The 7685-nt window shown below is 44.4% G+C and overlaps 1 non-coding gene across 1 annotated transcript; it reads left to right on the top strand.

The window, feature by feature from the left end:
* The first annotated feature begins 454 nt into the window (after positions 1 to 454).
* Positions 455 to 544, top strand: trnar-ucg (transfer RNA arginine (anticodon UCG)). The gene is given in 2 exon segments: positions 455 to 491; positions 509 to 544. It is a non-coding gene; the product is annotated as a tRNA-Arg (tRNA).
* Positions 545 to 7685: the final 7141 nt, after the last annotated feature.

The raw sequence follows: 7685 nt of genomic DNA, 5'->3' as shown, positions 1-7685 counted from the left end.
CAAAGCCCCCAGACCCCTCCCCCTCCCCCAATTCCAAAATTCCCGCCATCGCTGAAGTTTCTCTCTCTGACACTATCGCCTTAACATGTCGCAAACCGCGATCAAATTGTTCATTAATTCGGGAAGAACGGCTTCCTTTGTTCGTGGTTTATATGAAGGGGCTGTTCTGTGGTTTATTTTCTGGAATTTAGCAGCGGTTGAGGGGAGGCCACGAGGCAGAAAGTGAGAGAGATTCAAAACACTACAGGAGAATGATGAGGAGAGGGTTCTGACAATAGGAACTGAGTTCCCGATCTCCCAATCCTTATTTTCCAACGAAGGACACAGAGTCGAACTCAGACCCTGAGGCCATGGATCTGGGATTCAGCGGATCATCCAAAAATCGAACTGAAAAATATACAGCCACGATATTTATTTACATGGCACTAACATCAGTTCCAGTATTACATTACTTGACTGCGTGGCCTAATGGATAAGGCGTCTGACTTCGATGGTACTTGGTGAGGGTATCAGAAGATTGCAGGTTCGAGTCCTGCCGTGGTCGTTTTATGTAGAAATCTGTTTAACTTCCTGAAAACCGCGGTCTCACTCGTCAGCTGAAGGTTCTGCGTTTCCTTCCTAACATAGCAGGGCTCTTTCTCAAAATGTCTGCTCTTGTTAATTTGTGCATTCATTTCTAACTGATTTTGTTTAACTGATCACGTTCGTTAAATTATTGATGTGTCCAACTGGAACAAAAGCTGTGCATCAATCGGTTTAATAAAATGCTTTGGGAGAACTCCAATCTTCTCATGAAGCGGCTCGATCATTAGCTGAATCTGCTGTCACTGGACTAACAATACAGAGGTGCCAGACTAATCTCTGCGGGCACGGGTTTAAATCCCAACAGAGCAGATTTAAATTAAAATATTTCGTAAATTTGGAATTAAAATCTCGGCTCAGTAATGGCGGCTATGAAACTATCATCGATTGTAGCAAAAACCCAACCGGTTCACGAATGCCCTTTACGGAAAGAAATCATCCGCCCTTCCCTTACCTGTCCTACATGTGACTCCAGACCCACAGTAATTTGCTTCACTCGTAACTTCAAGGATAATGTGAGATGATCAACAAATGCTGGGCTTGCAAAAGACGCCCATAGACTATGAAAAAATAAACAAGTGGGAAACAGACACGACATGACTTTCAGGATGTCTACCTTTTCCCTTGAAGAATGAAGACTGGAGGCTGGTCTCATACAGGTTTTTAAAATTATGAAAGATTCTGGGAGGCTGAATTTAGGGAAAATGGAGCAGAGAAGAGTAGATAAGTATGTGTCTCGCTCTCACAAACAAGACATAGGCTGACGGGTCGCATACAACGTTATACTAATTAACTGCGCATCGGCAACTCATAAGAGCGGTAGATAAATTCCATCCGCAATGTCTCCGCGGCACCCTCCAGATTCCGTGGGAGCACTGCCGAACAAACTGTAGTGTCGTTCTTGAAGGCAGCTCCACCAGCATTCAGGCCAAACTACTGAAAAATTAAGATAAAAGCAAAATACTGCGGATGCTGGAAATCTAGAACAAAAACAAAAATACCTGGAATAACTCAGCAGGTCTGACAGCATCTGCGGAGAGGAATACAGTTAACGTTTCGAGTCCGTATGACTGTTCAACTGATGAAAAGTCATTCGGACTGGAAACGTTAACTGTATTCAGACCTGCTGAGCTTTTTCGGGTACTTTTGTTTTTGTTTCTGAAAAATTAACTTGGATGGACTGCGCACTGTGTCCGGATAATCGAAAAGCGTCGCATCCGCCAAGTCCTGTTTCCTCAACTCTCAAATGGACAACATGCCAGGGGAGGACAAAAAAATGCTCCAAAGACACTCTGAAACGTTAATTCAAACGCTGCAGCATTTATATTAATGATTGCGAGGAACTTGCTTCTCACCATTCAAAATGACCAAAACCTGCCCCCCAAGCTGCAGCGCGCTGTGAGTCCCCAGGTCTTCATGATGAGGCAGAACGGCGGCTAAGAAGAAGTAACAGGAAGCAAATCTTGCACTCTGGATCTCACTACCTCGTGGGACATCCTGTCCCCATGTGTCCAAAGGTCTGTAGGCCGAGAATTGACCTGTTCACTCTCATGAAGACCCATGGCAGAAACTCACGGTCCTGAGTGGATGTCATCATCGTATCGAGGGACAGACGATAACCACTGCTTGTTACATAATACATATAAGAAGAGGTCATCTCCATCCATAGTATTTCTACAACTGTCCCTTCCCGAATAATATGAACAAGTCTCCTCTGTTGTCTCTGATCTGTCAACTTCACTGTATCAGAATGTGCTGCCATCTACTGGCCGCAACAGAGCGGTAGAAATTCACATTGTCAGTGTCGCGGAAACAGGTCAATGTGAGGAATTTGTGATGTGATGTGATGGGGCAGACATAGAAATGCAAATATGAAATACAATTTAGGAAACACGATTAATTAATTTATTCCCATTGAATCGGCAGCAGTTACAGGCCAACTATCGCATGGAACAACTGAGACGATTAGATAAACTGCATTTAAGGGAAGTCTAGATAAGTAAAGGAGGGAGAATGAATTTCAGGGATAAACAGAGAATGTTACATGAAGTATTCTAGGTGGAGGATCTTGTCGGGCAGTTTACCTGTTAGAACAAATGGCCCAGTTTCAGTGAGGTATATTCTGGGTTGAATGAATCCAGATTTGCAAAGTGTCTCAGGGACTGACAGACACGTAATGAGTCCCACACTCAAACTGTGAACAAAAGACAGAGAGATCCAGAATGAATCATTAACTCAGGCCTGGCATCAGTGACTGACTGATACACGTTGAATCGCACACTCTCACAGTATTCAATGGACAGAATGATACAGAATGATTCATACACACAGGCACATCATCAGAAACTGACAGATCCACGATTAATCCCGAAAACAAATCCTGTCCCATGGACAAGGTGATAAAGAATGAATCTACAGAGACCGACAGATGAACAATGAATTCCACACTCAAACCCTGTTCCAGAGACAAAGTGGTCCTGAATGAACCTCACACACATGCACATAGAATAGCTACAACAGAGAAGGGGACTATTCGGCCCTCTGTCTCTCCTGAGATGCTTCAGCAGAAACTCAGCTATCCCAGTCCCCAGCCCTGCCTCCATAGCCATGTAAACTTTTATCTTCAGGTGGCTGTCCAGTTCCACTATGAAAGCCCCGATTTTATTTTGCCTCTACCACATATCTCAGACAATGCATTCCAGATCCTCACCACTCACCAGGGAAGATGAATCCTCATGTCCACATTGGTTCGTTTAAAACCGGTGCTTTGCACCAATAGAAACTGTTTCTCACTGTCTAATCTGTCTCAATCTGTCGCTGCCTCGTCGTCCTGTATTCTCGATCGTCAAGCATTGTTTCTCAGTCTGACCCCATCCCTGCAACTTCGGAAAATCTCTTGGCCAACCCCTGCTCTTTGTTCGTATGTTCCATCAAATTACTCGATTAATCGGGATGAAGAACTTCCTTAAAGAAGCAGTCATTGGTTTAAATGAAGGGACCGAGCTGTGATTTAATTTCTGGAACCAAGTAGGTCCTGGAGGGAGCTCAAAGGCCAACGAGAGTTATAGAGAGCAGAAACATTCAGGGGAATGGTGAGAAGAGAGATAGCGAGCAATTGGGGCTGAGTTTCCGATCTCCATTTCTAAAAGACAAGAGGGCCTAACATAAAATTTGAGCTAAACCGATCGAGGGTGATATCAGGAAGGTTTCTTCACACAAAGGGCCGCGCAAATCTGCAACCCCTCTCCTGCTTTTGAACCTGGGGGTCAATTCGAACATTTAGAAACTGCATCTGTTAGTTTTTGTTTGTTTGTTTGTACAGTAAGTATTTTAAGGATTATAAAAACACGATAGATGGATGAAGTTCAAATACAGAACAGTCCTGAGCTGAACAGGATTGAGTGGAGAACAGTCTCCGTCCGTTCCTATATTCACATCTTCCTAATCCTGCACCAAACAAATCATCACCCATTCTATTTTTTCTTAACAGTCAAAGTTAATTTCTCCTCCCATCTTCATAACGAAAAACGAATTCTGGAGGGAACTGAAACTAGGTGCATTCCTTTGTTGAGAACATTTTCCTCTCACGATTAACGATTTCAGATTGAATACTAGAACCCCATCCACCGGTCAGTTACCAGTAACTGCTACTGACCCACAGAGAATCCTGTCACCCCTGCATTCTCTATATTTCCCCAGCTGCAAATTCTTCCATCAGCTTTGGGGAATATTTATCCTGAAAAATCAGTCAGATGATGATTTTGTTAAAAATAACCACATCCAATCAACCGGGCTTTTCCCTCTCTGTTATCCTCTTTCTCGGTGGCTGCATATCTTACTGATTGGACACAGGAGTTGATCTTTCATCAGTCCAGTGGCGGACAGACCAGCCGAATATTAGAGCAATTTCTGATATGGTTTAATTTCAAATGCAGTTCATTTATCATTTTGCGAATATATCAAGAGATTCAAACTAGTTCTGTTAAAGCAGAATGACAGTGAGTTTAGTAAGAAAGGTTTACAAAGTACAGCAATTTCTTTCTGCTCACTGTACAAACATATAGCGAATTGTTTCAAATTGCAGGAGTGGAAACCGCAGCCCGCAGTCTTCATGTTAGCAATGACCTGAATTTCACTTTTGTGGGTAGAGGGGTACAGGGAGCGCGGATGTTATTGTGAAAACTGAAGTCACTTTTCCTGTGAATGGAGCCGGTTAAAGAGTTCGGGCCGGCCTGAGGCCGGGGTCAGTGGGTAGCCTGGGGTTAAAACAGGCCCCAGAGACAGGAAATAAGATTTGAAAGAGAGAGGGGGTGCGGGCGGGGCGGAGCGGGACGGGGTGATGCGGGGAGGGGGAGGGAGAGCCGGGGAGAGAGTTAGGGTGGGAGACAGCGAGGGAGAGAGGGAGGGAGTTAGAGAAGGGCGGAGCTGCAGGAAGAGAGGCAGCGGGCGGGAGGGAGGGAGGAACTTGAATTTTTTCACCACATTTTGCAACCTCAGGAAGACCAAAAACCTCACGGCCAATGGTGCGTGAGCGGAGGTGTGTCTTGGTAAGTGAGATTGCTGCTTGAATGTGCAGAGCAACATCTCACCGCAGCAACCTGATCAATGACTGTATAATCTGGTTCAGAGACCCTGGTTGAGGGATTAATATTGATCCCAGGACTCCGGGTAAGACTCCGCTTGTCTTGTTGTAAATAGTCTGGTCGGATTGTTCACATCCGTCCGAAAGGGGAAATGGGGCTTCGGTTTAAATTGTGATTTATGAGTGAAATAGTCATGTATCTTTATTGCCCCTCTGTGGGGCATTACACAATTTGTGAAACTTATTTGCCTCTTCTAGAATTTCAAGCAGTTGGAAGCACTGAAGAAATCCTGGTTCTATCTTTACTAATTCACCTGAACTGTGATAATGAAATATAACATCTTCCAGGCAGTGGAGATATAATATAGGCACCAAAAATACTCACACTCCACAGCGGATGTTGCCTTTTTTCCCTCAGGGAGACTCGGTTGAAGAGTTTCCCTTTTTTGTTACTCTGAGATTCTCAGTGTTGTAATGCTGTCTGCTTCATTCCTGGGAGACAAGTGGGACTCAGAAATGATCACTCCCTCCCTGTGTGACTCCGACTGATACAGTTGTTATCATTAAGGTCAGTCAGTCTCTGACCCCTTATCAGGTCCAATATTTGACCCAAAGTTAACTTTTTTTGTTATCCACACTGGGAATCGAAATTCCTGCTGCACTCTCTATCCCTGCCGTGATAAAAAATCCGCCTCTTTCAACTGTGGGTGTCTATCTCTCATTGTCTGTGACACCTCTTCAATTAACAATCTACTTCTGCTTCTCCTTACAGAGTGCAATCTCTTCTGTCTTTTTTTCCCTATGCAGTGAACTATGATTCAGTCAGCTGCTCCCTTGCTTTTTACAATGAGGAGGTTGTGAGTTCAAAACTCATTTCCGAATCCTGACCACAAATTCAGGCTCACGCTCTAGAAAATTCTTTGCTGTTGCTGGTGCCAGCTTTTAGACGATATGTTGAACTGAGCTGCCATCTGCCTTCTCACGTAAAATATACCAAGGCACAATTTCGGAGAGGGGCGGGGGAGTTATTCCATGATGTCGGAGACATTCAAAACAGATCATATTGCCTTCAACACATTGCTGTTCCTGGAAGCTGACTGTGTGCAAATCCTTTGAAAAATTGTTCAAAAACATGATGACTGAATTCCTGTTAGGAAAACTCAAGTTATTATTGAAAATTCTGCTGAGTGAGCTTCACTGGACAGCAGAGACAACAAGTGAGGAATTCGAGTAAATGGACACCAGAGAACAAGTCACCGTCAAAACTGGATCAACTCTTGCGAAGATCAATGAGTAAAAGCGGAGAGTTCCGCGCATCATCAGTTTATTAACCAGAGACACTCACAGAGTGTTTTGTACAATGTGTCTCTAATGCAAACCTGAAGGAACGAAGCCTTACCAGTTCATGGTGATCTTGGGGATGGATATCCATATATTTAATAAATGAGTAAGAATGAATAAACATAGGACTCCAAATAATGATTATCTGTGTCTTTGACGTGATGCTCTTCCCGTTATGCTGATAATCTTGTCCTTCTCGATGGTACATGTATCAGGGAGGACGCTGCTGTCCAAATACGCATAGGAATTAATGCAGGTGTCCTGTAGATCGGACATACTGCAGCTAATATGTATAATCTCCGCAACAATGTTTCCGCCTAAGAGATTTGTTTTGTTATTTTTTTCGATTCAGATCATCTTGGGGTGATTGAGAACAAGGAAAGGACATTCGGAACATGGCCTGAAATGGGCTGAGAGAAAGAGGAAATACTCGGCTGGTGTATTTTTGTAGCATTTACTACTTCTGTCCGTGTGAGAATAAAAACGATTTGAGAGGTTGGTTGCAGATTGAAGTGTTTACTGCAAGTAAGACGCTGATACAAATTCACTGTACAGAAAAAGCCAGGTATGTTTTTCGGTCGCGGACAGCTGGTTATTTTTGGTGTGAATAAGATCAAAAATAGCAGAAGATGGTTTGGATTCATCGGCCTCTGTGCTGTGGGCTTCGCTGCACCGCCCTGCGACGGAGCCGTAATTCCTTCCTGCCGCTGAATACTTTACGGTAGCCAAGCAAATATTGACTTCTTACTTATTTTTAATCAAGAGCACACGTGATGAGAAGCTCACCTTGGCTGCGCAATTACACTTCACACCACTCCGAATGCAACAGACAAAGACAGACACATAGATAAGCAGTAGAGACGATCAGGACACACACAGTGACAGACAGGAAAAGGTGCGCAAACCAGCAAGATACCGCCCCCACCCCACAAACTCAACCCCCCGCCCCCTCACAGCTGGATGAGGGAAAACAAGCCCAAGAGAGACAGGGGGACCACCCGCTTTCTCGGCCACTCACTTTAGCCATCACCATCCCAGCGGGACCAACGGAGAGGCGCCACTCCCTGTGGGATAGAAATGGCAGGAATTCCCGCAGCTCCAGTAACTGGACCTCCTAATGGATCTGGAAGGGACACCAACTTCCGTCCATCTTAAGAGAGTCACAGCTCCCTGTATGTGA

This window comes from Cetorhinus maximus, chromosome 31 (genome assembly GCF_964194155.1).
Source record: "Cetorhinus maximus chromosome 31, sCetMax3.hap1.1, whole genome shotgun sequence".
In the NCBI taxonomy this organism is placed as follows: domain Eukaryota; kingdom Metazoa; phylum Chordata; class Chondrichthyes; order Lamniformes; family Cetorhinidae; genus Cetorhinus; species Cetorhinus maximus.
The sequence above is the reverse complement of the archived record's forward strand: the minus strand, read 5'-3'. Positions and strand labels throughout refer to the sequence as shown.